Raw genomic sequence first — 24,186 nt, 5'->3', positions numbered from 1 at the left:
AAGTAATTTTAGTTCTCCCTCTGTTTTAATGCCTTTCCCTTCTTCATCCATTCAGATTGCACTGGGCAGAGTTGGGACCTGGATGTTTCTACTGATGTGGGCATTGGATAGATGGACAGTGTGATGTTGCCTTCACAAGCATAATAAAGCATCACCAATTTAGTACACACATACTACAGGGTGTCCCAAAACTCACCATATATAGGGAAAATGGGAAATTGTAGCTAGGTGTACCTTTGTTAACAAAATATTCATTATGAAATTTTACAGAATGTTTCCTTTGTATGGAGACTGTTGGGATCCCTGTGTTATGCTAGGAACATCCCATTAATCATTGTTAATGGGATAACATGAGCCCTTTCACCTGCTCTCGTGCTCATCTGCGCTTGGTCCTTCACCTCCTACAAATGCGCTCAAGTGAGGGCTGAGGGCCCGGGGAGATCCAGCCCCTGCTGTCTGCTTCAAAACCGCCTGACCGGCCTCAGCAGAAAAGAGGAAAAAAGCAGTTACATTACTGAATTGGTTTCTAGCAAAAAGGAAACAGAACCTAAAAAGAATGGGGTATTATTTTTTATTTCCATTGTAAACATAAAGCATGGTCATTAAAGAAAATTTAGAAGAGAGAGAAAAACTAGATAAATGAATAAATTCTTATGCATAAACATTTTGATGTATTCCCTTCCATTTCTTCTAGGCATGGCTTTGTTTGTTTTTAATTTAAAGAGCTGTGTTCATGAAGTGTGTATATGCGTGTGTGTGAGTATATATATATATATATATATATGTTTATGTTATTTACAAAAGCAATTCATGCTTATTGTGAAAAATCCAAGACATACCCAAGAGTATGAAATAAAATGTTAAAGTCTTCTATTTGCCAAACTCCTACCCTAATTCCACTGTCCTTCCCAGGGGCAACCATTACTAACAAGTTGGAATATAGCCTTGCAGACCTGTGTCCCTATGCATTTATACATGTGTGCACATACATGCACACACACACAGGATAGGGGGTTGAGCATAAACATATTATTCTACAGCTTAGTTTTATTCTCTTAAATGTATATATTAGATATTTTTCAATGTCAGTATGTATATCTGCCTCATTATTTTTTTAACAACTGCCTACTAATTACATTTTTTCCCCATTTCGAACAATGCTATAGTCAATACCATCATGAGTAGATCTTGGTGCACATAGGAGCATTAATAGCATAGCTTCCTTGGAATTTCTGGGTCAAAGTATATGTTATTTTTAAATTTGGATTCTGCTAAAGTGTACTCCAAAAAGGCTGTGCCAATTTAACATTTCCATCAACCGTGTCTGAGACTAGCTGTTTCTCCACATCCTTTCCAAATAAAAGTTTTGTTATTTTTATCCATCTCGGTGGGCGAAAAATAACAGCTCATTCTTCTTTTGATTTCTATTCCTCCAATTATTAGTGTGGTTAATAATCTCTTCATGTGTTTATGGTCATTTCTATTTTATTCTCTTAATTATCTATTCATCTTCTCTGCCCATTTTTCTATTGGGTTGCATGTGTTTTTCGTATTGAGTTCTTTGTATATTTTGAATATTAATATTAGAATTAAGATATATTGTAAAATAGTTTTATCAGCCAGTAACTTGTCTTCTAGCCTTGCTTTATTCTCCCTCACAGTGGAAATTTTAAATTTTTTATGTGATCAAATCAGTTGGTCTCCTGATTTAATCACATAAAACTCCTGAATTTTATGTCTTGGTTAGGAATACCTCCCTGCTTGGAGATTATGGCCTTCTCTATTTCTTCCAGAACTCTCAGCGTTTTATATTCTACACTTAGCATTTTAATCTATCTGAATTATATTTTTGTACCAGGAGCAAGCTACAGGTCTAGCTTTATTTTAGTTCCAAATGAATAATGAATTATTCCCAAACCTGTCCTTTCTGATTCAAAATAGCCCTTTTATCATAAACTAAGTTCAATTCTATCCATGGTTTTGTGCCTGGACTTTCTCTTCTGTTTCATTTCTCCATTATTCTATTTCTGTGTCATAATTATATCATTTGAACTTTGTCATAGCTTTACAATAATTTTTTAAGTGGGAAAAGACCTTCATTAATATCATTTTTAAAACATTTTGTGGGTAATTCTTGTGCATTTACTTTTCCAGATGAATTTTAGAATAAGTTTTGCAGACTTCCCCCCAAAGAAATTCTATTTTGATTTTGGTTGGAATTTCACTGAAATCATAGACTCATTTGGAGAGAACTGCCATTTTCACAATCGTGACTTTTCCTATCCTGGACCATGGTATGTCGCTCGTTTTTTAGGTCTTTTTTATGATCTTTAATAAAATTTTATAGTTTTCATCATATAGGCCCAGTAAATTTTTTGTTAGGTTTTTTCCTAGGTATCCACAGTTTTTATTATTAGTGTGAATGGGATCAATTTGCCATTGCATTTGCTAATGATTTATTGCTGGTAAATAAGAAAGCTATTGATTTTCGTGCTTTTCTTTTGTCACCAGCCATCTTACTGAACTCTCTCATTAGCTCTAATAGTTTTAAAGTTGATTATTTTAGATTTTCTAGATTAGACAATCATATTAGCTGCGAGTAATGTCATTTTGTTTCTTCTTTTCCCATATGTACGCTGTTTTCTTTTTCTTTTTGGCTTCTTACCTAGTTAGTGCCTCCAGAACTGTATTAAAGAGTGGTAGGTTTGGCAGCTCCAAGATTTCTGCAGAAGAAAAACTTAAAGGCAACTGTCGTTTTTACTAAATTCTACATTACAAATCAATAAAAACAGCAAAATTAGTTCTAGAGATGTTTTCATTCTCACATACAATTGAAAAATCATATGTTGTCCATATTGAACAGTGTTATTTCTTTTAATCCGGAGTGATTTGGAAGGGGCTGACAGACAGTGTCCAGAATGGAAACCCAGTGGCTCCATGGCACCATCGCTAATTTTGTATCCTGATTATTTCGCACTTATAACATCGGCATTTGTCCTGTGGTTATCAACCCTTGGCCTCAAAATATCCCATTAAGTGGATATATCACAATGTACTTAACCATTCCTCTTTCTGTGGACATTTAGACTGTTTCTAGTTGTTTATGTTCTAAATATTGCTGTAAAGAACATTTTTGTGTGTGAGGCTTTTTTTCCCCCCTGAATTTATGATTATTTCTTTAGGAGCAATTCCCAGAATGAATATTTTTTAAGATTCTTGATTCTTATTGCCAAATTGCTTTCTAAAAGCATTCCATCATTTTACACTGCCACAGAATGTGAGTGTTGGAAGAAATGGGACTTTTAAAATTAAAGATTATGAAATATGTCAGAGAGGGAAGAAAATGGGCTTTGGAGTCAGGGAGTTGGGTTTGAATTTTGGTTTCTCCCCCCCCCCCAAAAAAAGCTCTCTGAGCCTCAGTTTCCCTATCTGTAAAACGTGCAGCCGATTCTTTCTGTGGCCGTGCTGAAGGCTGAATGAGAACCAGTTGGTGATAGTGCTGAACACAGAGTAGCTCTAAACAAATGAGAGTCACTTTCCTTTTATTTGGACTGTTTTGAGAGGCTTTTATTTTCTAAGCAGCTTTGGAGGCTTTCCCTGAAAAACATGCTGCAATTAGGAATGACTTCTGTCCCTTTACTGGGGCCTGGCTGCCAAGGGGAAGCCCTTTCCTGCAGCTGGCTGCTGGCCCCAGCTGTAAGCTCCGAGACCTGTTCTATGAAGGAATTTCCCATAATAAGCTGTGCCCCGCTCTGTGGACAGGCAACTCATGAACCCTGCAGCCACCTCTGCTCGGTGCCGGGGAAGAGGGCAGACAACAAGATCAGCATCCCCGGCGAAATCAGGGACTTCCAGAGAGGCCTCAGCTTCTCCCCTGATTGGCTAACTGCATTGTCTCTTTTGTCGACATCACATAGAGCAGGGCAGTTGCCATCTGCTCCCAACTCTTGGTTGCCAAATCCTACCAGTTCTACCACATACATGGCTTTACAGTTTGTCCCTTTCTCTGTAACCCCCGTAACCCTGACCTTGTTCAGGTGTCCTCACCCCTGGAACACTGAAGCAACCCCCCACTCATCTCCAGAATGTCTCCCTCCTGCTCAGCCTCTATTTTGGCCCAAAGTAATCATTCTAGACACCCATATCTGGCCATGCCATTTCCCTGCTGAAAACCCTTTGATGACTCCTGTCCCCTGTGGGGTACAGTCTAAACCCTCAGCTTAGCATCCCAGGCCCTCCAGCTGTCACTCGTAAGTCACGAATTCCACACGAGCATTCCTCAATTCAAGAGACACGTTACTAAGCATCAGCAATCAGGCTAGATATTGGAGTTTTCATTATGATTTGTTTTAGGCTAACCAGTCTAGAATAAGAACTGTATTCGCTTACACTTTTTGGTGCCTTCTAGACACTTGGGGCTGTGCTAAGCACTTAATATGCAGAATCTCTCTTAACGCTTCCGACAACCCTATGAGGCAGGTATTATTTTCATCCCCCTTTTGCAGACAAGGAAACTGAGGCTCAGAAAGTTAACATAGCTTGCTCAAGGTGACTCCGTTGGGAAGTAGCAGAGCCAATTCCTCTGTCACGAGAGCCCAAGCCCTCAGCCACTCATCAGCCCCAAATTCTTTCACGTATGTTAGGCCTGAGCATACTTATTAGACTAAATGGCGGGATCTTTCTCTAGACACATATCTTATAAGAAACATGGGCACAGAATTCACAATTCTAATTAGAAAAATTACAAAATTTGCCATTGACCAGGGACTAGCACAAGAATTTGGCAAATTCTTCTCCTTCTACATGCTCCAGGGCCAACCACAAGACCCCTGCCTTGAACCCTCTTGAACCCTGGTTCCCAGCACCCCCATCCCAGCCTTCTCATGTGGCACCCCATGCCTGAGTTAGTTGTGATTTTCCAAGAGGGGCCTCTGCCTTTCTCTCTGGACCTTCCACGGCCAGTCTTTATGGGGTGCATGGTGGACGCTTGATAACTGCACTGAATTAAATTGGATTGAATTGAACCAAGTGGAATTCAGAAGCAGATATTCTCCAGCAGTGGCTGGGATTTGACTTCATTGTTGTCCTAATCATCTTGTGGTAGATAACACTGCCTCCTCCATAAGCCAGGCTAAGCACTTAGGTTTTTGAGGATAGTATATCTTAAGGGGCTTCTGTTCAAGCAGGGTAGCTTTTTCTGCATAGAACATTGGAAATAGATCTGAGTTGTGCGTGTTCTTTGATGTAGTTTTCTGATATGTCTCGGAAGGCAAACAATCTGGACTTAAGAATCGTCTGTACTGCTCATACTGATGCATGACCTTGGGCAAGTTATTTAACCTCTCTGGGTCTCTAGTTCTTCATCTGTCTCTGTGCCATGGGTATACTGTGGGAATTAAAATGAGAAAATTAATGTAAACCCTGCAAATGTGCAAGGCACAGTAAGAGCACACAGGTTTTGGCAGTAATTACAACAATTGCTCTTCTCTCCCTGTGTCCTCTGTCCACGCTGAATTGGACAGTGAGTTGGATTGGGGGCAGCAATAATAAGGAAAGGGCAGAGACAGAAATCAGAAAACATGATCCTTAAGGGGGTCGGTCATCCCAGGGTTCTAGAAGAAAGGGGCATTTTCCCCCAGGTTCTATGCTCAGGAAAGTAGCTGAAGGATGTGGGAAATTGAGAGCAGATGAGGCTGGAGAGATAGATGTTAGACCAGATTATTTGTATTTTATTCTGAGGGCAGTAGGGGGCCACTGAAAGGTGTATGGCAGGGAGGTGATATGATCACCTTTGCATTTTTGAAAGACCTCGGGCTGTTGCCAGAGAACAGGATGGGGGGATGGGTGCAGGCACAGACAGGAGCTACTCTGTGCTGCAGTAGCCCAGGCGAGACATGTTGAGGTCTGGATTAGCACAGACAATAGCAGTGGAGAATGAGAGGAGGGGGAGATTTAAGAGACTCAAAGAACATAAAAACAGCATCATTTGGTCAGTGACCCAGCAAACCCGAGGCACAAAGGAGGAGGAATGAGATGGCTGGCAGCTCTTGGTGTGGGTAACTGGTGGGTGGGATGGCAGGAGGCGGATAGGGGAATGATGCATCTTAAGTTTCAGATGCCCATGGGATACCTGAGGTCAATGGATATAAGAGATGTGGGTTATAAACAGATGTTTAGGAGCCATCAGCATAGAATTGGGTGCAAGGAGAAAGCTTAGAACTGGGAGACAACAGGGAAAGAGGGGCATGAGAGGACAAGAGGACATGCAGTGTAAATTAGAGTGTTGGGGCTTCTTGGGAGACCCAGCTCCACCAGAGGGTGGGCCTGGAGCTGGCTGCACTGACATCCAGTGTGTCCAGGAAAAGCCTGGGCATTCTGTTGTCCACTGTGTCTGCCGTGGTCACAGGAGGCCCTTCAGCTCCCTGCCTGGCCTAAAGTGTGCCTGGAATTCCCATCTGCTGGCCTGGCCCACAAGCCCCTGCCCTGCCCTGCCCTGCTTCTGCCCCGTCCAAGGCTGCCCCTTTCCTCCTGGTAATATTGAAGAGCCCTGATCTGCAAGAGCCTTTCCCAATCCCCGCCTAGTTCCCCACTCCAAATCCCATAAGCAGGGAAGGCTTCTATCTGACAGCAAGCAAAAGAGTGAGGCACCCTGAAAGTGGGGCCTGGTTTCCCAGTTCGAGGCATGTGTCCCAGGGATCGTGGTGGACACCCCGCCCCAGAAATTTTGGAGAGCTCCTTCCTATATGTGTTAAGGCCTTCCAACTTCTTGGCACCATAGATACTGCTCTGAACTAAACACATAGAAGTTTCCAGATAACACTCGCGCAGACTATAACTCAGTAGATTAGGGGCATGATCCAGAAATCTACATTTCAAATACTCACTCTTGGCCATCTCGTTGCCACAGGTCAGAGACCACCTTTAAGAAATACTGATTTAGAAAAAAGGCAGTTGTGAAGGGACCCCAACCTCTAGTAACCACTCACCATTTGCCATACCACTGACATTCCATTTTGTCCTCACTACTCTCCTGTGAGATAAATGCATCCTCACTTGTGGCCCAGGAACTAGTCTGAGGCTCAGAGATATTTAGTGACTTTTCCAAGGACACAGAACTGGTTAGTAGCAGACTTGGAATTGGAATTCCAGGTCTTTCTAAGCCTAAGACATTTATGCACCAACGCATCACCTACTAAGAGGAAAATGGCACCTGTTTTCGGGTAGTTAAAAGTCCATCCTATGGAAGAAGGTTTAGATAATTGGCAGAAACTGGACCAGTGGGCAGTTGCAGGAGCCAAACCTTGACTTGGCACAAACGTCTTTCTAATAGAATAGAATGGCTTCCTGGGGAGAGGACTGGACGTGTCCAGGAGGGGCCGGACAAACACTACTTGGAAGTGAAGTAGAGGGAATTATGGAGCAGGCCGGAGTAGGCGATTGAATCCCTTTGAAGCCTGTGATGTCTAAGACACGGCGTTTTGACGAGTTGACTCTCTGAGTTTGGATCTGATGCTGGCCCTAGATTTATTTTATTGCATTTGTGGCCATGAAAGGAAGAAAGGGATGAAGAAAAGAAGGAAGAATGGAAGGAAGGGAAGAAGGAAAGGGGGGAAGAAGCTACTTAGTGTTTCAAGTTACGAGGATTGAGAGTGCTGTGGTTCCTAAATCATTTATTCTTTACTGAGTATGTCCTAATTACGAGACAACTGAGAAAACACGCTGTGACCTCAGAGAGGGGTGCTTCCAATTTCCTATACCGCTGGTGGGAGCATCTGCCCAGTGTTGACTCTTCAACGAACCCAGGGCATTAATGCGGAATCCTCCTTGAACCAAATTTCAGGAGAACAGGCAAGTTTTCACATGTGCCTTTCCCGCTAATGCCAGCCTGATGCCTGAGTCTACAAAGGAGTAACAGTCAAGAGAAAAGCAGATACGTTTCATTTCTCTTTGGCCTGAACATTCTGAAGCGGGAAGAATCATGACATAGAGAGAGCGTGAAATTACAAGTGTTATCCACTGACAGCCTGTCTTTCGAAGCTGTCTCATTAGACCATCCAGCCTTGCCCGAGTCAGTTTCAGTCCTCCAGACTCAATCACCTCTGGCCACCCACTCCCCATCTCCCCGCCAAAGTTCTGCCGCAGCCCCGTGGATGCCTGTGCCCACATTTAACTCTCAGCCCTCCACCCACGAGCTGTTTAATCTCACGCAAGTCATCGAACTTCTTTGAGCCTCGTGCCCTGTTGGTGAGATTATAAATGGGCACAGCCTTTTTGGAAGGTAATTTCACGGTAATGATTAAAATGTAAAATGTGGATATCATTTTTAGGAGTTTATACCTAGGAAATAATGAGATGTTAGTGTAAAATGATATGTACAAGGATGTTCACTGTAGTGTTATTTATTATAGTGGGAAAAAGAAAACAGTATATGTTCAACATTAATGGTTTAATAAACTGTGGTGCATATAGCTGATACAAAAGGAGGCAAGTAAAATTATACTTCCAAAGAATATTCAAAGAAATTGGAAAATGCTTAATATATGATAGTAAGTGAAAAATCAATATACAGAACTGAGTATGCTGTACAAACTGAATACATACTATTAATGCATTTTCTTCTTTATGTTCTTTTGTATTTTCTGAAAGTTTCACAACAAGCATATATTACTCTCTGGGTACCAAAAAAAGTCAGGAAAAGTTAAAATGTATTTAGATAGCTCCCACCACCTGCAGGGTGAAGAACAAACTTTCTAGCAAAGGATTTTCACAATCTGACCCTATCCTAACTCAGCACCTTCATCTTCCCCTCGTCATCACATCCCTTACACCTTGCCGTATCCACCCCAAGCCACTTGCCATTCTACGAGCACATTATAACCATTCACACTGCCATGCCTTTGTCCTGCCTGCCTTCTCCAGCCAAAATGACCTTCTCCACGTTTTCAAGAATTATTTCAGGCTTCTCTACCTCTTCCTTGACAGCGTTTCCTGCCCTTTCCTCCTGCAGAACATTTTATATATACTCAATAATTACTTATTTTGTGTCTGTCATTCTCACTTTACCTTTCTCCAAGATTTGGTGAGAACACCAAGGAGGGAACACTAACTCTGTCTTGGAGAATCAGGAAAGGATTCGTAGAGGAGAGTTCCAGAAAAATGAATATGAGTGTGTCCACTAGACAAAAGACAATAGACATCCCGCACAATTCTGGAATGAGTTCCCGACTGGCAGGCTCTTGGTTCTGTTTCTTTCATAACCCTTATCTCCCTGCATAGTGTGTTGCACATGGGTACTCGTCTCTCCCCTACCAGACAGTGAGGTCATTAAGGGTCATTAAGTGGTTCAACCCACTGCCTGGCACACGCTGGGCATCAAAAATATATTTTTGTCTTAGAGCATGAAGATCTGAAAGTACCAATACAGTAATTACCTTTCTCCTTGTCTTACTGTGAATGGGGAAAATATATTCTTATTGTTGCTTTTCACTGATTTCAAGTATGAGCCCAGAGACGCTGAAAACACTTTAGAGTCTGCTGATTTGAACCAAATTGAAGAAGTTGTTCACCTGGTAGGCATTAAGAGGATGTTCTGCAAAATTTGGACTTTATTTGAGTATAAGAATTCCACCAATATGAGCTTTGCTTTCCCTTTAAACAACGTGCCACAGTTTTAGAATGATGCCTTTGAAATAAATCCTGTGTGAGTAATGTTTCTCTTGGACTCATAAAATCTTTATGGAAATCTTTTCTCATCTCATAGACTATGAGAAGGAAGAGAGAGCCAGAACCACTGAGCCAGAAGTGGGGAATGCAGTATTTTCTCATATGTGGGTCACACATTTAATGTAAATAGTTTTTAAATGCAAATCCAATACTGACTACACATTAGCTCAAAAATCCTAGCGCTGTCCAAAGTGCTGAATCTGTGAGTTAAGATCTCTTAATCTCTGATTAAAGAGTAGGTGGTATGGAAATGTATTCATTCAAATAGAAAGTCTGAATGCATTAAAAGATCCAGTAATAGCTATACTAGGAATAAGAACACAAATGCTGGCAGGAATAAAACAACAACTTAGTACCCCTTCCCCCGGAAAAAAAAAAAAGAGAGAGAGAGAGAGAGAGAAACAGTAAGTTAGTAGAGCTGAGCTCTCAACCCCGTTATTCAAAGGGACATGACTTGGGATTCATGCATTCATTCAACACACATTTCTTGAGTGCCTAGTAAATAATAGGCATTATACTATGACATTAAAGTAGATGAATCATAATCTTTGGTCTCCGTGAGGTCACAATCAGGCTTGCTCAACCACTGACCAGTGGCTGACCTTGAGCAATTTACTGAGCCTTTCAAGCCTCAGGTGTCCCATTTAAAAATCTGGAGTAATAGGATCTCACAGAATTCAGTATTATAAGCTCTCAATGAATGTTAGATATTAGTATTAGGTGTGATGCACTATGCTAAGTTCTTCGTATACATTTTCTCATTTATTCTCTCATTTGCTCTACATGTTGAGTTGGTTTCAATATACCCTTTACCCAGGTGAGGAAAATTGGGTTCAGAAGAATGGGGTTAGCTAACTTGCCCAAGTTCACACAGTTAGCAATGCGGACAGAATTCAAAGCCAGTTCTTTCTTCCTCTAAAGCCAATGCTCATGATTATGGCAATGCTGGTTAGAGCAGGAGTTGGGGACAGACTGACTCTCTGTATCAGCCATCCAAGGTAGTGAGGCAGACTACCCTCATCTGGGCTGACATTTTCCATAAGGCTAAGTCTAAGGGAGCAAGATGGGCAGGTGATTCAGGTGCTTGTGTGACTTTTAGGTTAGGGACACTTTATGGCTTAATAGAAATGGGGAAGATAAATCCCAACACTTGAGAAAATGGGGCCAAAGCCCAGCCATCCAGGAAGAGTTTCCCCAGGCTCCCAGCTGCTGGGGGAGCCAGCCTGGGGACCAGACACCGGAAGAGATCAGTCAGACAGATGGGCCACACTTAGGGGGGATGGTTGGCAACCAAGGCAGCAGGGACTCCAGGGACTAAATCCCATGGCTCACGGCACTTTGGATGGGGGGTGGGGGAGGGCAGAAGACTATTTCCAGAACCTACTTGACAGGAGGGAGGGGGTTTCGTGATGAATTGCCTGTTGGAGTCTCATTGTCATGGGGACAGGGCAGATTGGCCCTGAAATATGTGGCTAAGTAAAGGCTGGGCAAAACTTGGTATGCCTCATAGAAGCCACTGTCTCACACACTCCATTTGGAACCTCCGGCTGAGAGAGCTCTTTGATCGTGCTGGTCTGTGTCCCATGGAGCGGGGACAGCAGGGGCTCTGAATTAGTGACAACACATTATTACCTCAATGGTGAGAATGTGCTTTTTCTTTTAGTTCAAAAGAGCTTATGATTCAGTCCTACGGACTCACATAAATATATGTTCTCTTTGCTTTCCTCCCTGCGGCAAATTGAAGTACAAAACACAACAATACCCCTCCTCCTCCCCCTCCCAAGGCTGTCCCATAAACAATGGCAGCTGTTTGGATTCCCTTGATTGAAATCGGAAAGGTCACATCTCAGTGTCGTCTTTGGGGCTTGCTTTTACAATTTGTGACAATCCCGGGCTGTCCTGGGGCCTCCCTAAGGTGTCCTTCAAGTTCTGACCTTCCATGGGTATCTTTCAAACACAGACTTTGGCCAGCTGTCAAGCAGGTAAACGGATCAATGAGGGCTGCTCATCGAATTGTGCTCCCTGGACCTCTGTCTGCTGCTCTCAGCCTCTGCTGCTGCTGTCAGATCAGTGGGGGGAGCAGATGGCTGTGCCGTGTCATGACAATGGCTCCTTTGAAGAGCCTTTGCTCAGTCCTTCTCCTTTAAGCTGGGGAGGTCAGGGGCAGCTGTGCCCCGCACCCGGGCAGCTCAGGGGAGGCCCTGTGTTGGCTTCTGATAAAAGTCAGCAGGGGTCCCTGGAATGGACCACATGCTGGTCCCCTGTCGCCTGTGATGTCTGTCCCCATTGGAGGGGAAGAGTGGTTGCTCACATCTCATGTACGTGGAGCCCATGGAGTGCTGGCCTCATCTCCAACTGAAGCTGAAGGGAAAGCATGTTGTGTCCAAGAAAACAAAGCGGGAGTCTGCGTTTATTTCCAACGCCTTATCTTCATGCAGTAATGTCTCAGGGGCTGGCTCCCAGCTTAGGAATCAGAGGGTTTATTGAACCAATACATGGTACAGAAAGTGCTGGACAGCAACTCTCAGGTAGTACATAGAGTCCCAAGTGGTCCCTCTGGTCCCCGAGTCTGCCTGACCTTCCGACTCTAGGTACCCAAGTGACTCCCAATTTCTACATCTCTTAATTCAGACTATCAAGAGAGAGACTCTGATTGGCTCTGCCTATTAGTCAAGTGTCCACTCCTTGTCCCATTAGCTGCAGTGAGGAAGGGGCAGGCTCAGCTGGTGCCAGCATAGCTGCAGGGGCCCGGCCCTTCAGCAGGGCTTACGGTGTCTGGGTGGGGAAGAGAGCAGGGCCGTCCTGAGAAGGGGGCAGGGCCTTGGCAAGCAACCTGGGACATGTCTTCTCCATTAGCTTAACCTCTCCCTCTTCTCTTGGTCTTTCTCAGAAGGATGGAGAAAAATATTCTTTTCATCCAACCCCTTGAGCTAAACAAAATAATACAGCCAAAAGGCCTGGCGCTCGGTGGAGAGGACTTGAGAGCCATTTCAGGGTATCCTCACCACTACAGTGTTGTCTATCTGGCTTCCACAGTCTGCAAAAGGGAGCTCTGTAAATACCAGGGATTTCTGTGATTATTGTGAATCCTCTAAGCAGCTAAATTTCCCAAATTCTCAGAGTTGTAATGCCTTGGGATTTAGAGATATAATTAAGAACAGATGAGCCGCACAAAGGTTGATGGCGGGGATCTGGAATCGCATCAAACAGCAGAGAGCATTTTGATGTGAGTTCCAGGCCTTCGTCTCCCCCGAGTGGTAGCAGGATGAGGACTGGAGGGGCTCAGGGGCGTACAGGACCTCGGTTACTGGAGCCACCGGGCCCGGGAGTCCTGGCCTCTCGTTCTCCCAGAACTTGTGACACAGCCTACACACCCACTCAACAGGTTAGGAAGAGGCGATGCTGAGTCAGCCTTGGGCTGGGCGCCATGGCCGCCCAGAACAGCTTTCTGCTGTGGCAGGATCGACGGAGACAGGCCAGGTCTGGCCCGTTTCCTCCCAGGCAACCACTTGCCTCCTGCCCACACATCAGTCTTGCCAAAAGAGGGCCTGTGCCGTAGCTCTGGGTCATTCTCCTACCTCTTTAGTTTCTACTCGTTTCCCAGTGCTTTTCTCTGACTTTAGTACCTATTGAAAGGTATAGAAATGCCAGCAAGGCAATACTGTGTTTTATTTGATCTATCGACTGCAGCAACTTGAATCTGTATTATCTGTCATGCCCAGATTGTTTTGACCTTCTTACAGGAAATGAATGCTCTCTGAACCAGAGCCAAACAAGCAGCTTAGACCCATTTGCAAGCAAAAGTCTGGGGCCTGGGGAGTCCCAGGGCATTAAATCACCATCAGAATATGAGTAGAGTCTGGAAGCTCATGATTTGGAGCAGCAAGGCGCAGGAAGGAGCAGTGACCCCACAGCTACCCCGGGAGGTGGTAGAGTGAGGATACTAGAGCCAGGATGCCTGAGTTCTGCTGCTTGATAGTTGTGTGACCTCAGACAAGTTGCTTAACCTCTCTGTACCTCCTTCTTACCTGCCAGCCAGAAGTTGTAATAGAATCTGCCTCATGGGGTTGCTGTGAGTATTAGATGAGTTAGCACATGGGAGGTTCTGAGAACAGTGCCTGGCATGCAGTAAGTGCTCAGAGTGGCATCTATCTCCCAGGTGTTGCTTAGGTGCTTTGTACTTTGTCTTCTCATTTGATTCTCATAATAACCCTGGGAGGTAGCTTTTTGTGTTCCCATCATCCAGAGGAAGAAATGGAATCTCTGATGTTCCATAAATTGCCCAGGGCCACAGAGCAGGGACAGATTCCTAAGACGGAAACCCTGTGTGGTCTCTTTTGCTCCACTGTGACCAGTTCCCCTCATGGTCAGCCTGCTTTCCAGCCTCTCCCCTCCAGTCCCCTCTGCTGCATCTCTCGGTACTCACTCGAGTTTCAGTGACCCTGGAATCTCAGCACCACTTCCTAGCTGTGAGAACACTCGGGCACATTCTTTAATCCCTCTGAGCCTCAATTTCTTTATTTCTGTAAACTGGCACAATGATGGAGGCTGCTGGGAAGGAGGAGAGCAGCTCCCGATGGCTGGAAACTGGCCCGGCACTATCGGTTAGGCCTCGTGCTGCCGGCCGCTGGCCCAGCACCCACACCTAGGCCTTGGGGTTCTCCTGTTGACCGTAAATAATTTCACCAAATGTCAGCACCAGACAAGGTCACTCTAGGACCGTGATGGATTAAGACAAAAATAAGACCATTTCAAAATCATGTCTGAACTCAGACAAAAACAAGAACATTATTCAAAATACAAAAGTGATCTAATAACCCTCTCCCTCCACTTCTTGGCTAATGTGAGTGATGGCGACTCTTTGGCCAGTTACAACTCTTGCCTCGCTTCATTCTTCCTGCCTCCTAGATAAAATTTGCTAAGTACCCAATCATAGAATTACACCTACTTCTAGACAGTATTCAATCCAGAGCAAAGCTCTGCTTCCTTGAACCCTCCCCCAGATCACCTAAGACAAGCCCAAGCCCTACAATAAATTCCTTCCAGCACCTTCTTACTGAGGCGCTCCACAGTTCCTTGTGTGTACATTGACCCTCACTGCCACCAGTCAATACCCCCAACTTTGTTCTACAGCAGATAGATTCCTGGTGGTCTTTGGCTGGAGGCTGCCTCTAGCGTTATATGTGAGGCTGTCTGGAAAACACTTAGAAATAGGGCCTGGTACAAATAAGTGCCCAATACATGCTGGTTATTAATATTATATTTATTTTTAAAATGCCATTCTCCTTTGGACAGAGCTGTTGAGCACCCATTTACTCTCACTTGCCAGCCCCTTCTTTCCTGAAATCCATGCAGACGCCCTCTTCTGCATTTTATAGATCTTTACTGCACACTATAGACCTTAAACCTATGAATACCTTTTTTGCCCATGACATTGGGGACTGCTATTTGCCCTGTCTTTGAGGGTCGCCCATGGAGGATATCCCCTCAGGGTGTTTAGACAGCATAGAAGGGTGGAAGTGGGGCAGGTTAGCAGTGGAGTGATGATCAGGTGTCAGCAGCCCTGTCCCACTCCTGGGCAGAGTGGTCAGTGCACATGGAAGTTCCCTCACCCGCTTGCCAGGGCCGTGCGGGCCAGAGGAGCCTGGCCAGATTCCTCAGCACAAATGTACTCGCAGCTGCATCGGTGAGGGGTAACCCCGGGGACCGCAGAGTTCTTCCATGCCCACTGCTGCTAATTGCAGATAAGGCATTAAAAATACAGAGCCGCATCTGTTCGTTTGAACATGGGTATCGAGGAATTTACGTGGTTTATAATGACAGGGTGTGAGCAGAGGAAAATGCTTATTCTGTCTGCAAGCCAGAGGCACAGCTGTGAGCAAAAAGCTGGAGGTGAGGTTTCTGGTGCCCGTCAAACTCTCTGGGTGCCAGCCAAGCCTTTCCTTGGAGGCACAAAAGGATGGGGCCAGGTATTTCTCTGGAAATACCGAATTAGGTAACTGGTCAAGCAGAGTGTGGGCCCAGGGGCCCAGGAGGCCTTCTGATCCAACTCTGGAGTTTGCAAAGAGTTCCCGAGAGAAGGGGGACCGATCCCTGCCAGGCACAGGACAGAAGGAACAGGATGCCTCTCCTGATTCAGTTGTTCAGTTTCCAGCAAGCATGACCTGAGCACTTAACCTGGTGTTCAAGTTTGTAAAATGGGGTGTTTAAAGTACCTACCTCATTGGATTTTTTTATTAAGTAATATAATTGCATTAAATTGCTTCAAACAGTACCAGGCATGGTGTAGGCATTCAATAAAAGTTTGCTATTATTATTTTACTCTATGTGAAGCATTATGTTAGATTTGACGATGAACAAGGCAAGGTCCTTGCCTTCCTCGACCAGTTAGGGAGAAAAACAATAGCTATAATGTGCTCTGTGGTTGGGATAACAATGTATGGACTTACCTAAGCTGTTATGGGAACACAGAAGTGATGAAAGGGTCAAAGAGAGCTTCCTAGAGGAAGGAATACCTGACCTAAGTCCTGTAGGACAGGTGGAATTTTACCAGACCTAAAGGGTAGAAAGGATGACCCCAGCCAAGAGTAGTAGCATGTGCAAAGGCCCTGGGAAGAGGGAAGAGACTGTAATGTTTCTGGGGGAAATACAGCGTAGCAGGACCTTAGGGTGGGTGTATTGGGTATCTATTGCTGTGTCACATAGTACCCCAAAACTCAGTGGCTTGAAACAGCAGTCATTAGCTCATATTTTCTGTGCGTTAGGATTCTAGGATGGCTTAGCTTGGTTCTCTGGCTTGGGGCTTCTCGTAAGGCTGCAGTCAAGGTGTGTACCTGGGCTGCATTTATCTCAAAGCTCAGCGGGAAAGGATTGGTTCCAAGCTTCTTCACATGGTTGTTTGCAGGATTCAGTTCCTCAGTGCTATTGACAAGAGACAGCCCTAAGTTCCTTTCCACAGGGCAGCTTTGAACATGCCTGCTTGCTTCATCAGAGGAAGCCAGAGAGAACCCCAGAGAGAGGATAAGACAGAAGTGACCTTCTTTTATAACCTGTTATCAGAAGAGTCATGGTATCTCCACCCCATCACTTTTTCTGTGTTCTGTTTGTTAGAAGCTAGCTCCAGCCCACACGTAAGAGGAGGAGATTGCACAAGTGCATGAATACCAAAGTCATTTCTGGAGCTGCCCACCAAAATCTGCCCTCTGGCCCCCAGTGATGTGTGTCCGTTCCACATGCAAATACAATCACTCCTTCCCAAGGTTTCCAAATGTCTTTTCCCATGATAGCATCAACCGAGAGTCTAGAATCTCATCATCTAAATCAGGTCCACGCGTGGATGAGGCTCTTGGCTATATTTCCTTAAGTATAGGTTCTAGAATATTCTTACTCTGGATCTGGTGATCTGCAAAACTATAGAGCTAAATTATCTGCCCCCACATGCCCAACATACAATGGTGGGACAGGCATTCTACCTATAGACATTCCCACTCAAAGGGGGTGGGGGGGAATGTGAGGCACAAAGGAATCACTGGTCCATAACGATTTTGAAATCCAGCCAGGAAAATGCTAGAAATTTCTTGATTAGGTTTCAAAGCCTGGGAATAATTCTCCAGCACTCTTAGCTCCACCTTCTAAGCTCTAAGTCATCCTTCCTTTTTCATGAAAGGAAGCATGTGTTGGAAGCTGACTTGTTTTCTCTGCCTGTTTCCTGCTGAGAATTTTGGGGGTCCAGTGGCCTCTTTTTACTTTGTACTGTCTCTGTCCCTTTCTGTCCCAGCTGTTGGTGTTTCTTCTGATAATAGTTTTCCTAAAAACTTTGAGGATCTTCTATAAATCACACTGAGATTCTCCCTGTTACACAAAAGCCACACCCACAAATTTCTTTGAACCGAACCCTTCTCAACCTGGGCCTCCTGCTAAAATCTGCTAACATGGCCAACGCACGGCCCTGTGCTTCCCAGGGTCCCCAGTGTTTGATCTCAGGATCTGTGAGGCCTACCCTAATCTCTTTAAAGGGTCTTTGTGTGACAGAATAATGCCATGATCCTTTGGTCTTTCTGAGGTCTTAACCAAAGGCTGCACAGTTAGTCACACCTTTGGCTTTCTCTCCAAACCACCCTTTCTTGACAGTGCTCAAAGGCCATCTCTTAATTTTAGCATCTTTTACTGTCTTGGGAAGCTGAGAATTTTCAAAACTATCAGTTCCTGGCTCCTTTTGTTTAACAGTTTTTCCTCTCTTCTCACATAAGCAGCAAGAAGAAATCACCTTCGACACTTTACTTGGACGTGTCCATAGCTAGATCATTAGGCTTATTAGGCTCATATTCTGCTTTCCAGGCAACTGCAGATGACAACGTCACTAAGCTAGAATACCGCCACCTAACAAGGATCCCCTGCCTCCATGCTGTGGTTGGAATGTGTCCCCCAAATTTCATGTGTTGGAAACTTAATCCCCACTGTAGCAGTATTGAGAGGCGGGGCCTTTAAGAGGCGACTGGATCATGAGAGCTCTGCCTTCGTGAATGGATTCATCCATCCTGGATTAATGAGTTATTATGGGAATGGAACTGGTGGCTTTATAAGAAGAGGAAGAGAGACCTGAGCAGGCACGTTAGCACGCTCAGCCCCCTCGCCATGCGATCTGTGCTGCTTCGGGACTCTGCAGAGAGTCCCCGCCAGCAAGAAGGCCCTCCCAGATGCAGCCCCTCGACCTTGGACTTCTCGGCCTCCGTAGCTACAGGAAATAAATGCATTTTCTTTATAAATTACCCAATTTCAGGTATTCTGTTATAAGCCACAGAAAGCAGACTAATAATACACTCCAGTTTCCAATAACATATTCCTCTTTGCTTTTGAGCCCCCACCGGCAGCGACCTCAAAGTCCCGATTCCTACCAATGGTCTCTTTGAGGCAATTGAGAATTTCTCTAACAAGCTCCTCAAAATACTCCCGGCTCCTGCCCACTGCCTGGTTTTTAGGTAAATGTCATGGTACTATTCCTCTCTTGATACCAAAATCTGTATTCATTATTTCACTTTGTAGCAAGTTACCTTAAGCCTTAGTGGCGTGAAACAACAGTGTATGCGTTTTTGAGGGTTGGGAATTGGGTACAGCTGAGCTGGGTCTGTCACGGTCTGCAGTAAAGGTGTCCGCTGGGGAATGATCCACTTCCAAGCTCACTCGCGATTGTTGGCAGTATTCAGTTCCTCGCAGGCTGTTGGACTGCAGGCCTCAGTTCCTCACTGGGTGTTGGCCAGAAGCCACCCTCAGTTCCTGGCCACATGAGCCTCTCCATAGGGTGGCTTTCAACTGTCAGTTTGCTTCAAGCAAGCAAGAGAGAAGAGCCAGGGAGAGAGAGAATCTTAGTTTTTTATAGACTAATATCAGCAGTGATGTCCCATCGCTTTGGCCCTGTTCCATTCATTAGAAGCCAGTCACCAGGCCCAGCCCATACTTGAGGGGAGGGGATCACCCATGGTGTGAACATTAGGGGCAGGACTTGCTGGGAGCTACTTCAGCTGCCACAGTGAGTGTGAGGGACGGTGCAACTGGCAAGGCCACAGTGGTCTGATGATGCCGTGCAGACTCCCATGGGTGGTGGGCAACCACTAAAATGTTTCACTGTTGAAGGGGAGGCATATTAGAAACCTCGCCCAGCCAGCCAGAGCAGGGACAGGATCGGACATGGAGAACTGGGCGGGGAGAGCCGCTGCTAGGCAACGGCTCCACGGGACGGCCTCGTAACAGAACGTTCATCATGTCACTGAACACCAGGTCAGGGCCAGCCCACAGGGTCACCACGCTCCTTGTGGGCCTTTGGCCGGGCTTTTTCTCCTGCTTGAAACTACCTTTTTAAGTGTGGTTCTCCGCTTTTTACCCCTTCCTTTAGAGACCAGGGCAGGGGCCCGCAGGGCACTCGTGTGCACCAGACTTCGTTTACGGTGGTGTCCCAGGCATTTCATTTATTCCCTAGCACACCTGTAGGGCAGGTATTGTTTGTGGAAGTGCGACAAGAGGTCACATGACAGGAAACAGGGAGTTCCGATGCCTTTGTGACATCATCCTGGTGACCTCACCCCATCCATGGACCTGATCTCCAGTCTTACAGCCCAGGACCTGGACCTTTTTCCCCCAAACAATTGATGTTTTAGTGGAGGCTGAAACCAGCTGTAAGGTCCCAACGCTGCCCTGTGGCCCAAAGGCCAGTCGATTGTTGTGGAATCAACTTCTCTGTTGGGATTTGAGGAAAATCCAGTAAATAAATATACTTATTCCCCTCTCAAGTGCAGAATCAATTGGCAGATGCAGGAGAAAGACAGATGAGGATCAGCATGTCAGCTTTATTACTGACGAACTGGTTAGAGAGATACCTGCATATGCTCTGCAGCTAGAGAGGGGGAGAGGGAGAGGAGAGGAGAGGGAGAGGGAGAGGGAGAGGCAGAGGGAGAGGGAGAGGAGGGAGAGGGAGAGGGAGAGGGAGAGGAGAGGAGAGGGAGAGGGAGGGTGAACTGAGTATGGTCAGCTTTTCCTCCCCAACTCAGCAGGCAGCCAAGTCACACCTCCACAGAGTGAAGGAGACAGATTCTGTGGTCCTGATATCAGCAGCATCCGTATCACCTGGAAACTTTTAGAAATGCAAATTATAGGTCCAGCTCCCAGAGATACTGAATCGAACTCTGGGGGTGGGGCCCAGCAATCTGTTTTAATAGGCCCTGCAAGTGGTTCTAATGCAGGCTCAAGACTGAGAACCACTGGCCTAGTAGAAGTTGTCCCCCATGGAAATGCAAGACCCAGGAAGAAGTATTGCCCTGGAATATTCTGCCACTCATGCCCACCCATTTCCTCCATTCCTGGGGAAACAAATCACAGAAAGAGAAGTTTCACAGTTTCCACATTTGGGTTTTAGCTTACAGCTGCTCTAAGGAATACCAGTGGAGGCTACTCATGACCTCCACTCTGAAAGGGAAAAATGCCATGGGTTTGGTGTTTTCTAGCCTTGCCTCTTGCAGTCCTTGGAGGGCGTGGCACTTGATAGTTTCTGAAGACTCTAGAATGATCAATGACAAGAAATCAAAGATGGAAGTGCATGACACCTCCCTGCTGAAAACTCTCCCTGGCTCTCCATTACACTTAGATTTCAAAATAAACCCCCCTTGCCAAGGCCTGCACCTTTCCAACCACATCTCGCCCATTCTTCCACACCTCCAGTCACTCTGGCCTCCCTTCTGTCCCTCTAACATGCCAAGTTCATTCTTACCTCAGGACCTTTGCACTTGCTTCCCTGCTGCTCCAAGGACTCTTCCCTTATACCTTGGCATGACTGGTTCCTTCTCGTCCTTTAAATCGAAACCCAAATGTCACCTCTGACCACCCATTCCAAGTGCCCTCCACTGCACTAGTCATTGTTTATCTCGTTGCCATTACCCAAGTTTATTTTCTTCTGAGCACTTGACACTATAGAAAAATGACCTGGTGTGTTTATTTGTTGGCTTTTTTATTGTCTGTCTCCCCCTCACTAGAATGTGGGAGGGAGATGAGAGACGAGGGACCTTGTATGCCTAGCACCAGAACAGTTACTGTTATATTGCTGGCATGAGATTTACATAAATATTTGTTGAATGAATGAATAAATTCATTAATGCCTACAGGAACACAGAAGCAGGCTCTAAGAGAGAAGGATCGGAGTGAAGTGATTCAGTCGTCAAGATGGTGTAGGTCTGCCTTCCTCCTCCCAAGGACAGGGGCACCTGAGGCCAGCTGAGTGGGCCTGGCATGCAGGCACCACACCGCATTTCCTGCCTGCTTTTCCCCTCACCCATTATCTTAGGTCCAGGCGCCCCCACTTCTCCTCCTCCTTCCCTCCCCCTCCACTGTCATTACAGTACAGTCATTAGAAGCCAGCGGATTCACACCCTCCTGTTGTCTTTTTCATAAAGGACTGTTAATGGGGTTAGTTTTCAGCAGGGGCACTGGGAACTGTTGTCAAAGCTCTAACTTGGCCACCCACATCCACATAATTAATCACACAGGAAACCAGAAAGGGGTGGCATGGGGCTGGGGCCTGGCTGTGCGGGGGCCTCTTCCTGGAGTGCAGTGTGGTACATCACACAGCTGCTGCCCACTAAGAGCCCACGGTTCAGCTTGGAAATGAGACAGCCCAACCGGAACCGCTACAGAGTAGTGCCAGTCAGGATCTAATTAGCACTGGAGGCCGGGAGGGGGCCCTCCACCTTCAGGAGGTTGGTAACAAAGGAAAGGAAATTAAATGGGGAGGGTAGAGGCTGGAGGTGGAAATAAGACTAAAGACAGTCTCTTCTAGAATTATAAGAAGCTGGCATTTATTGAGTAATATATTAGTTCTCTATTGCTGTATAACAAATTACCAGAGACTTAGTGGCTTGAAACAACACAGTTTAAACATTTATACATTTAAACGTACATTTGTACAGTTTCCATGGATCAGGAGTCCAGTAAATAGCTTAGCTGAGTCCGTTGCTTGAGGTCTCACAAGGCTGCAATCGAGGAATCAGCCAGGGCCAAGATCTCATCTGGTGGCTCGACTGGGGAAGGATCCACTTCCCCACTTGCGTGGCTGCTGCAGCATTCAGTTCCTTGTGGCTGTAGGACTGAGAGCTTCTGGGTCTTGCCGGCTGTTGGTCTGAGGCCTCCCTCGGCTGCTAGAGATTTCCTGCAGTTCCTTGCCACATGGGCTTCTCAAACTTGGCTACAGGCTAGCAGGTAGCAAGGAGAATCTCTAGAGCCAATTGGCCAGCAAGATGGAGTATTATAGATCATTAAATAATCACAGAAGTGACATCCATCTCCTTTAGTCAGAAGAAAGTCACAAGTCCTGCCCACATTTAATGGCAAGGAATTATACAAGGGTGTGAATAGCAGGAAGGGTGTGGGATTATGGAACAGCCAGCCTAGAGGGTGACTTCCACAGCCCCTATTAGGGTTCAGGACTGTGCCAAATACTTTTGTATGTGTCACCTCATGTAATCACTAAAACAACCTGTAAAGGCGGGCCTTATTCCCATTGCACAGATGAGAAGCCTGAGGCTCCGAGGAATGAGCACTTGCCCTATGTCCTGCCGATGTGAAGATGGGAACGACCACATCACGGCTCCAAGTGAGCTTGTGCAGGCTTAGACTGAAGGGTCAGCCTCCTCACAGTAAGGGGTGGGGGCCTGAGGGAGGCAGGGGAGAGGGACGCTGGCGCAGGAGGGGTCTAGCTCCCCATGAGGCAGGAGACCGGGAGGAAAGGACGGGTGTGGGTCACATTTTGAGAACGAAGCAAATGGAGAGCACTTGTGCCTGATGATCTCTCTTTTCTCAATGAAGCAGAAAATGAGGACGTCTCCTGAGAGGGTGGAGGTTGGGCTGGAGGGGGAGCAGAGCCACGCTGGAGCCGCAGCTGTGGGGCCCAGCACGGGAGCGGAATGCTGCCAGCTCGCGTACAAGGTTGTCAGGTGGAATGAGGCTGCTTCCTTCATGAAGACTGCGGGGCAGGCTCGGTGGGTGGTCCCCACTCCCTCCCTGGCACTTTGTGTGTTCACTTACAGCACCATGCCTTGCAGGGCTGTGACTTATGCCCAGGTCCCTCCCTCTCAGCAGAAGGAAAGTTCTCACAGGGCGGGAACTTAACAGTCGTCCACCACGCACCTCCCGTCCCCAGCACAGCGTCGGGGACGTGGGAATCCTCCGTAAATGCCTGTCTGATTCCAAACCCTGAAATCGACATCACTTCACTATATTACCTCTCGTCCCCAAAGGTGGTCCTAAAAGACTGCTCAAAGATATGGATTTTTGCTTTTGTTTTGAAAGTAAAAGTTCAAATAGTGCCGTAGAGTAGAAAGTGTAAGTCCTCGGGCAGAGCATAGGGGTTCGAGGTGGAGTGAGGGAGGTCTGTTTCATGCATAACCTGGTTACAAAAAAAAAAAGCAGTTTTGCATTTTGGCCCAATCTTTTTGATGTCAAGAAGTCAAAAGAACCGTTTCGAAATATTCCATTTCAATCTTTATTGATTGGTACGAAACGTTGCTCACGGTATATCGTTGCCCAAAACTCCAGGCACTGCACAGACACTTAGAACACAATCCCATTTGTGTCAAATTATTGTCAAGTAGCAGAAAACCTGACTCAAACCATCTTAGGCAAAAAATGAAACGTGTGGGCTCATTTTCAATGAAAAGTCCAGGAGAATGCTCTGCTGCCAAAGGGACTCTGCCATTACAGCCTCATTCTCAGGCTCCGTGAGATGGCAAGCGGCTGTCAGCAGCCCCCTGGGCTGCATTCTCCCCCAGGACTCCTGACAAAAGTCCTGAGATCTGCCCTGATTGGACTAACTTGGCTCGCCTGCCTGTCACTGATCCAGTTATTCAGGCCAGGGGGATTCTGTCTTCTGATCAAGCCTTGGCCACCGAAGGGAGTCCCAAGGGGGTCAGCGTGCTGTGACCAAGA

At 46.0% G+C, this 24,186-nt stretch overlaps 1 protein-coding gene across 1 annotated transcript in view; it reads left to right on the top strand.

Moving 5' to 3' along the window:
- CSMD2 (CUB and Sushi multiple domains 2) overlaps positions 1-24,186 on the top strand; it is a 587,354-nt gene that overhangs the window by 238,205 nt on the left and 324,963 nt on the right. The gene's annotated exons all lie outside the window — the stretch shown is intronic.

The sequence above is a fragment of the Propithecus coquereli genome, unplaced genomic scaffold, assembly GCF_000956105.1.
Source record: "Propithecus coquereli isolate 6110/MARCELLA unplaced genomic scaffold, Pcoq_1.0 Scaffold178, whole genome shotgun sequence".
In the NCBI taxonomy this organism is placed as follows: domain Eukaryota; kingdom Metazoa; phylum Chordata; class Mammalia; order Primates; family Indriidae; genus Propithecus; species Propithecus coquereli.
The sequence above is the reverse complement of the archived record's forward strand: the minus strand, read 5'-3'. Positions and strand labels throughout refer to the sequence as shown.